Here is a 9,551-nt window from a genome sequence, read left to right as displayed (position 1 = left end):
GCATTCCTCAGCCTCTGCAGAACCTTGCCGTTTTCTTAGGCTGCATTAATGCCTGTAAGCATTAGACCCAAATCTAGACCACAGCAGGATGACAACAACTTCACCATTAGAGCCTTCGCAGACAACTTTCAGCACTGCTACAGACCCCAAAACTCAAAAAGACGCTCCCCTTATCTAGGGTGACCGGCTCAGCTTAGACAGGTTGCTGCTGGCTTTAGGGACAGGTTGCTGCTGGCTTTAGGGACACACACACACACACACACACACACACACACATTTGCTACCCACTGGCCGTGAATGCTGTATACCTGTGACTTGCAGATTTAAGGTGTGAAAATAAACAAAGACCAAATACCCAGGGCTTGATTCTTGGACTACAAGCCCCGTCAAGTCCACGTACATAAATAAATTAGCTTTCTTCCTCAGAGTCTCGAGTGCTGCTTCATTTCTTCAATCTCTTGGATGTTATGCTGCAAATCCTTCTAGAAAACTATAGAAACTGAGGGTGGTTTTGGTAAACTCCACCAGACGTTGCAGTAGGTGTGAGTGTAGTCTTGGCTACTCAGTCCCAAGCCTCACAACCCAGCCAGCTCTGCAGGCATCCCCACCTCATGAATAGGATGCTTCAATTCCATCCTACCCATATAATTTTTAAAAGATTCATTTATTTTTATTGGAAAGTCAGATACAGAAAGAGGAGGGACAGAGAGGAAGATCTTGTCTGATGATTCACTGCCCAAATGGCTGCAATGACTGGCGCTGAACCAATCCAAAACCAGGAGCCAGGAGCTCTTCCGGGTCTCCCACGTGGGTACAGGGTCCCAAGGCTTTGGACCATCCTGGATGCTCAGACTCTGCGATAATTCTGCCTTTCGGAAAGAATCAGTCATCCACAGAAAGATGCCTCCATAAAGATACACAGAGATTTTCAAAAGTTTGTGGAAGAGGGAAAATCAAAGATAAATTTATTTTGTTGTAAAGAGGAGTTCAAAATCCATGTGTTTTTTTTTTGTTTGAATCAGTAAAATGCCTTAGATTTATCATAGATTTATTTGCCAGTAAGCATTTCTGAGAATTTAAAACTTCTTCAAGTAAGAAAGGACTTTAGTAAAAATCACTCATCTAGACTCATATTTTAGATAAACATTTCATACAAAGAAATATGTTCATGGGACCTGGCACGGTAGCCTCGCGCTCAATGTCCTCACCTTGTACACATCGCCGGGATCCCATATGAACGTTGGTTGTGATCCCAGTGGCCCTGCTTCCCATCCAGCTCCCTGCTTGTGGCCTGGGAAAGCGGTTGAGGATGGCCCAAAGGCTTGGGACCCTGCACAGAAGAGGCTCCAGGCTCCTGGCTTTGGATCAGCACAGCTCCGGCTGTTGCAGCTGCTTAGGGAGTGAATCATTGGACAGAAGATCTTCCTCTCTGTCTCTCTTCTTCTATACCAGAGACCTGCTCCAGCTGACTCGAGACCTTGCAAAGGATGCGTGGATTGGCGAGACAGTAAGAAGAGGCAGAGGAGGCATGGACCATTATGGCATGATGCTCATAATGGACAACTCAGAAAAGTTACCTTCTTTATTTATACACAAATCATCACAAGCTTTTGCACAACATCCAGTTGTAGCATTTTTACTTCATTATAAAAGAATGATTACAAAATCAATCCTAAAAAGCATCACTAGTATTTTACTTCAGAGAAAATATTTTCAGCAAGCTATTATTCATTTAAACCTGTGGTAACCTGGCTGAAGCCAGGAACTCCACGGTTGGCAGCACATGCGGTTACATAGTGACAAGTGGTTTACTTATAATCCAAAATCAATTTTTGCTAAACATTAACTAATATTGCTTAAAATATCAAGAGTACAGAATTAAAAGAAAAGATCATAAGTGAAAGGAATTTATAAAAGCATATAAATAGGTTTGTTAAATCTTATCATCAATCATACATTAATTACCATCACCTTCACCTAGCGCTGTTTCAATTGCTTTTTGTTCTTACTGCTGATTTCATTGTTTTTTTGTTCTTCTGTTAAAGGGCAGTGAAAGGGATCAGGGCAACTCAGCCATTATACAGAGGGCCTTTACAATGAACTACTTTTTTATCTTTATAAACTGTTTTCTCTCCCTAAATATGAGTGCCAATATAAGGTAGAAATTTTAAGCCATTTTTGGGGGGAGAGTTCACATTTATCTCCCTTTAGAAGATGCGCCATACACTTTCTGCTTTCCATGGTGGGAAATCAAAATGTGTTATGTCATGTGTTGTAACGGTTCAGGGCGCATGGTCAACAAATTCTTTGTATCTCCATGATTGCCATCTGTTCCAAGATATTATCAAGCCATTTCTTAAGGAAAATGTTACTTATGTTAGAGCAGGCTTCAGAATGAAAGTGGGCACACAATAGGATGTTTGGAGACATTGTGGGCTCAGTTGTACTATTGTGTGCTTTTAGCTGTGTGTCATTGCCTTACGTCGCTCAAGATGTTTTTATCATAACAGGATTGATCAGTCTGAGGTGTTATACCAGTTACAGGAATCATTTCACATTTGCAGAAAAACACCACCACCCTCAGGAGAATTCTGTGAAACATCAGAGAGGTGACTGAGTGTCCGTACAATGGGGTGAGGCAGCAATGAGGTGAGCAGAGACATTCTGCCAGGCCTTGCCACACAGCCAGCAACTCCTCGTAGCCTTGCTAACCGAGGGGCAGTGCTCATCACACACCCGTGCCATCCAACCCAACCGCATGGCTCCCCGCACCTCTCTCTCTCTCTATATATATATATATATCTGACTTTGCAATAAAAAATAAATAAATCTTTTTTTTTTAGAAAAGAAATATGTCCATGATACTTGAAGTGGTAAAAGCCAGTGACAAGGGAAGGTAGTTGGCACAACCTTTTGACACCCTGTGTCAGAGTGCCTGGTTCAAGTTCCAGTCAAGTCACCTCCTCTCTGCTTCCTGTTAATACACGCCCCGGGAGATGGCAGGTGACAGCTCACGCAGGTGTGTCCCTGACACTCACCTGGTGACACTCAGACACGATTCTGCTTTCCTGGCATCTCTCTCCTCTGTATTTCAAATAAGCTAAGACGTTAAAACAGGAAATCATCACAATTTTATTCCAATTTATAAAGTGGAAAGTTTATATGTAACAGTGGTTGTAACTGGATAGAATTACAAATGATTCTTCTTTCCGTTCTGTTCTCCATACTTTCTAAATAAATTTGTATGTGTGTGTGTACATGCACATTTACTATCGTGAAATTAAGCCAGTGGACAGGGTTCTACACATCTCCTGTTACCCTCTCCCAGAACACACACATGTTAAACGCATCCTGTTGGAACCCTACAAGGGCCTATAAAAATGGAGACTGTACAGGTGGGTTACCAGCTAAGCTTTCTTAATGAGAAATGGAGAAGAAGCAAGCGGCAAGTTTGATGAAATCATTTGTTCATAAAGATGTCAACATTACAGAAGACAGATAAGAACATAAAGGAGGGCAAGATGAAAGACTCTCCACGGAACACACTCACCAGGAGAGGACAATTTTATAGGCTCAGTTCTTTCGCTGAAGACAGTTCCTTGTGAGTGTCCAATTTAATGACTGCTAAAATTATATCTGCAATTTTCTGAATGGTTTGCTTATTTTTCAGGTTTGTAAAATAGCGTATCAACAATTCTCAATCAATGCGATAGCATTTCTCCAGGGAGCTGTGAAAACATACCTTGCATTTTAAATGCAATAAAAAGCATGACTAAACACGCCTCTGTTCTTCATAACACAAAAATGCCACATGTGTTCATGTAAAAAAAAAAAGCATTATACGGAGTTGAACAAATGCCAATTCTTTATTACAGACAACTGTTTTATCCATTTAGCCCAATTTCCCAGATGTTTTATTACTCGGAAACAGCAGAATTGTTGAACCAGGAGATTGAAGCCCCTCTATTTCAAGGGGCTCCTCCGCAAACTATAGGGTGTATTTGGAAGACGACTAATTTACAACAGACCTAAGGTAATGCTTGAGTGGGGCTGTCACCTCACTGGGCCACAGATAATCCCAACAAAGGGCAATACATTCTAGTTTAGTAACTCCTAGCTTCATTTGCAGAAATCGCCTCTTAGGCAAGCACTTAGTCATCATTTCATATGCAAATGTGTATGTACTGTAATTGGAGCAATTTTCATAATAGTAGGTCAAGCTGGCAGTGACATTGAAATTGGCTCAGGGTGGCTGTGATTGGGGGCCTGGTTCTCATTGTCTAACAAGTCAGCGAAATTCTCACTTGGACTGTAGGACCAGGTTCAACAGCAGCAGGTGCTGCTTCTTCCATCCCTAACTCGTGAGTTGCTCTCCTCCCCTACTGGGTTGCCCTGCGATGAAGGCCTTCACAGGCTCTCTGCACTGCAGAGCAACAACTGTCAAGCATTAGCTGGCCCTGGGAAGCACAGTCCCTGGTGCTAATTAACAAGGCTGTTTATGGGCCCAACACGATGGCCTAGTGGCTTGAACATGCCGGGATCCCATATGGGCACCAGTTCTAATCCCGGCAGCTCCATCCCATCCAGCTCCCTGCTTGTGGCCTGGGAAAGCAGTCAAGGATGGCCTAAAGTCTTGGGACCCTGCACCTGCATGGGAGACCTGGAGACCTGGAGGAAGTTCCTGGCTCCTGGCTTCGAATCAGTGTAGCACTGGCCATTATGGTCACTTGGGGAGTGAATCATCGAACAGAAGATCTTCCTCTTTGAATATCTGACTTTGCAATAAAAATAAATAAATCTTAAAAACAAAAAGAAAATAATAAAAACTCAAGTGACAGTTTCCTTTTAAAAAAAAAAAAAAAAGGCTCTTCACTGTGGTCGGTACTCTGCAGCCATCATCAACCTCCCAGGAACAGAAGTTGTACAGATTTGAGGATGATGGAATCTTTTCTAGCTTCACTTAAAAAAAAATTACTATTTTTATGATTGGAAAGGAAGATTTACAGAGAGACATTTCCTGGGTCACTCGCCAAGTAGCCACATTGGCTGAAGCTGAGCTGATCTGAAGCCAGGAGCCAGGAGCTCTTCCAGGTCTCCCACACGGGTGCAGGGTCCCAAGGCTTTGGGCTGTCCTCGACTGCTTTCCCAGGTCACAGGCAGGGAGCTGGATGGGAAGTGGAGCTGCTAGGACACGAACCAGCACCCCTATGGGATCCTGGCAGTTGTAAGGCAAGCATTTAGCTGCTATTATTGCGCCTGGAGCTCTAGCTTCACTTCGGTAGTGTGTCTGTCTTTGCTTCTCGCCAGGGCATGATGGAGATGAGTTTTTAGGCTATAAGGGCCACACTGCAAACCTGTCTAAGTCGTTGTGTCTACCACCAAGCATTAGACAAAATATTTTTGCTGCTTTTGTTATTCTTGTAAATACTGATAGCCTTGGGCATTGAAAACTGTGGGATCTCGGTCTGCTATTGTCACATAATGGATTAAGACACAGCATGCAAAATGCTGGCTTCCAACATAGGCAATATTTTGGGTCCTGGCTGCTTGACTTCTGCTCCCGCTCCCTGTCTGTGGCCTGAGAAAGCAGCAAAGGATGGGCCAAGCGCTTGCGCAGTTGCAAGCATGTGGGAGACCTGGAAGAAGCTCCGGATTCCTGGCTCTGGCTTGACCAAACTCCAGCCATCCAGCCATTTTTCAGTCATTTGGAACGTGAACCACGGTATAGAAGATCTATACTGTACACACTGCAAGCAATTTAGGACACGCACCTTGCTGCAAGATGACAGCTTTGTAGGGAAGCCTGCTGCTCCCCCAGCTACTGGCATAATCCCAGCAGGAGAAGGAGCAGCTCTTTTTGCTTTCTCCTCTGGAAGCCTGTTGCTGGGCTGTCTGCTTTGTTGCACATCACGGATCTTGATGTGAATGATGCTGAGAAGACTTCAACCATGTCTGCTGCCTAAAATAGCTGGGAGGAAGAAAGTCCCCATTCTTTTGTCCCAGAGACAAGCCCACATGTTGTTAGAAAAATTCTTGTTGTTCCCAACCCCTGAAGCAACAGACCAGACAAAATACCTCTGGCAGGAAACAAAACTGAATGCCAAGTCTTAATATCTCATCTATACCCCACCCCTTAAAAAAAAAAAAAAAAAAAAAAAAACACCAACTCCCCACCTCTCTGTGAAACTCTTCAGGTGTGAGAGCAAGGCAGGTGGATAGTCAAGTCTGACAGCAATACCCTCTCAGCACAAGTTGCACTGGGGCTCAGGTGCCATTTCTTCTCATCTAAGGGATGTCCTCTTCGGGCCCCTTATTCATTTACGCAATTAGATGAAGACCCCAGTCTCCTCCCAGCACAGATGCCTCCTCCAGCCTTTAAGAAAAGGCTGAAGAAGGGCAAGGGAAATGTACTTGCCCATCATGGTCTTTGCCCCTAATCTAGAGGATTTTATTTTTATTTTATTGCTGTTGTTATCTGAAGCCTTTGAAACTTAGTTTCTGCTTTTCCCCTGACTGGTAGCACTGAGGCCGAGGCTGCAGGATGCCGTTAGAACCGGCAGGAGTTCGTCAGAACTCTGGCAGCCTTCTTCAAGAAGTCTTGAAAGCTGAAAGTCCCCAGTGAGTGGACGCTGTGAAGCTAGCTAGTCAAGTACAAAGAGCTTGCCCCCTGCGACGAGAACCGGTTCTACAAGCGAGCCGCTTCTACAGCGTGGCACCTCTACCACCTGGGCAGCGCTGGAGTTGGCTGCACGACCAACATCTATAGGGGTCGACAAAGCTATGGCATCATGCCCAGCCACTTCAGCCTAGGCGCCAAGAGTGTGGCACGCCGGTCCTGCAAGCCCTGGGCGGTGCTGAAGATGGTGGGAAAAGACCAAGATGGGGGCAGCAGAAGACAGATTGAGTACTTGCGCCCCTACCACCCATGTGGGAGATGGCGACAGAGTTTCTGGCTTGTTGCTTCACCTGGCTCACACCCCAACCATTGTAACTATTTGCAGAATGAATCAGTGGATAGAAGATCTCTCTCTCTCTCTCTAGTTTTTTCTCTCTTACCTCCTGCATTGTCTTTCATATAAATAAAATAAGTCTTTTCAAATAAATAAATAGAAGGAGGGCCAAGCGTAATGACTCAGTGGCTAAATTCTCACTTTGCAAGTGCCAGGATCCCATATAGACACCACTTCATGCCCTAGCAGCTCCACTTTTCATCCAGCTTCCTGCTTGTGGCCTGGGAAAGCAGTCAAGAATGGCTCAAAGCCTTGGGAGTCTGCACCCACATGGGAGACCCAGAAGTGGCTCCAGGCTCCTGGTTTCAGATTGACTCAGTTCCAGTCGTTGCGGCCACTTGGGGAGTGAATCAGCTGACAGAAGATCTTCTTCTTTGTCTCTCCTCCTTTCTGTATATGTGACTTTCCAATAAAAAATAAATAAATCTTAAAAAAAATATACAATGGTGATGAAGTGGATGTTGTGTATGGGGGTAAGTCATCATTTGCAATGGTGCCTGCATTTCATACGGAATCCTGGATTGAGACATGGCAAGTATACTTCCAGCTTCCCACCAACCCAGCTGGGAAGGCACGGATGATGAACCAAGGACCAGGGGGTTTTCTCCACCCATGCGGGACACATGTATGGAGTGGCTGAGGAGTTCGGCTTGGCTCAGTCCGGACTGCTGTGGCCATTTAGAGAGTGAACCAGTGGACAGAAGATTCTCTCTCTTCACCCATCACTCTGCCTTCCAGATAAAGAGCTAGAATCTACCATGACAGTTATCAGAGACTGGGGATGGAATGAAAGAGAGCTGGGTTCATCAATGAGAACTAAGTTATGCTTGCTAGGGGAAACAAGTTCTGCGATTCCATTGCACGGTCGGGTGACTACAAATGTTAATGTACTGTAACAGTTAAATATTATTCACAAAAATACTTTAGATAGAATTTTAACGTTTTTAAAATAATGTTAAATGCTTGAGGAGAGATGTATCTTTACCCTGACTTGACATTCGTTTCATGGTATCCTATAGCTACGTACAGTTTTTGAATGTTTTAAAAACTTCAGCCATCCGTGTTCATAAATTTTTTTTTTCTCTGAAATACAGAGGTGGTCCTGCTCCTGAACACACAAGAGCAGTTCCTGGCGCTCCTGCTCCTGGATGGGGAAAGATTCGGAGCAGCCTACATGAGGATAACAACAGAAAAAGCATAAAAAAATCTGCATGAGGAGATTATAGATGACAGCATGACCAACTCTGAAGTTGAGAAAAAGTGTTGCTGGCTACTGGTTACACACAAAGCTTGTGTTAAAGATGATGTGAACGTAGCTCTGAAGAAGGCGAATGGTGATGCCATTTTGAAATTTGAACCTTTTGTTTTTCATGTGCAGTGTGGACAGTTGCAGGATGCGCAGATTCTGCCTTCTTCTGATGCTGGTTGCAGGAATTCTGGCATAACAGTGGGAAAGAGGGACGACGACCCTGGCCGTCCATGGGACACACGGCTTAGAAGTTCCATTAAGCCGTAAGGGACAACTGATGGATGACTGAAGAATTGGTTGACTTCCCATTTTTATTCTGTTCTTCATTATTATTATTATTATTATTTTCTACTTCTTATTTGTTGTTATAAATACCTAATATATTGCTAAAAATATGGAGCAAAAAAAAAAAAACAATAAAAATGTGATATCACAATACCACATTTCAAGACATACCGCAGGATTATAGTGTAAGTCAGCATGGAATTGGTTTACAAATCCATATGTAAACCAGTGGGACAGAACAGAAACCACAGAAATAAATTCATATGTCCGCAATAAACTAATTTTGATAATCATGTCAAAACCATTCCCTGGAAAACAGTCACTTCAACAAATGTTATGGGAGAAATGGGACTTCAACGTGTAGAAGTTTGAACATAACCCCTGCCTTATGCCCTGCCATACAATCAACTCAAATGGACCATGGAAGCCCACAAGTCCCCTACAGAATCTGCCCCCAGATTGGTGGGTGCTGTGGCCCAGCTTGACATGGCCCACCTGCTGATCTGACAATCAGGGGTGAGTACCGTGGCCTAGCCCAGCCAGACATGCCCCCCCAGCACCAGGTTTGCATGTGCCAGCAGATGGGGGGGGTGCCATTTAACCCAGCCCAGGTCTCCTGTTGTGGGGGGGCTGGTTCCTTGGCCTGACTCAGACATACCCTCCAGTTCTTCCCCTTGAAACCACTCCATCTCAGCTCCCTCACCCATATATAAACGCAGTGCCCAGTTCAGTGGAAGACCCTAGAAGAAATTTCTCTCCCATCAGACACGCTCTCAGCCTTTCCCACTCCAATAAGTCCCCAGATCTCCTCCCCTGGGCAATCTGCAGCTCCCTGGCCTGGGGACTGTTGCCATGTCCTGGCCCAGTGTTCCCTGCCTTCCCCCACGTATTTTTTTTAAATAAAAATAAACTTTTGATATACTTCTAGAAGCACAAAGAAAAAAGTCCCACTAAACCCCCATACACATGTATAATTATATTAATAAACATTTTAAATAAAAGTGTGC

Source organism: Ochotona curzoniae, unplaced genomic scaffold (assembly GCF_017591425.1).
Source record: "Ochotona curzoniae isolate NIBS_2020 unplaced genomic scaffold, NIBS_Ocur_1.0 contig_4501, whole genome shotgun sequence".
In the NCBI taxonomy this organism is placed as follows: Eukaryota; Metazoa; Chordata; class Mammalia; order Lagomorpha; family Ochotonidae; genus Ochotona; species Ochotona curzoniae.
The sequence above is the reverse complement of the archived record's forward strand: the minus strand, read 5'-3'. Positions refer to the sequence as shown.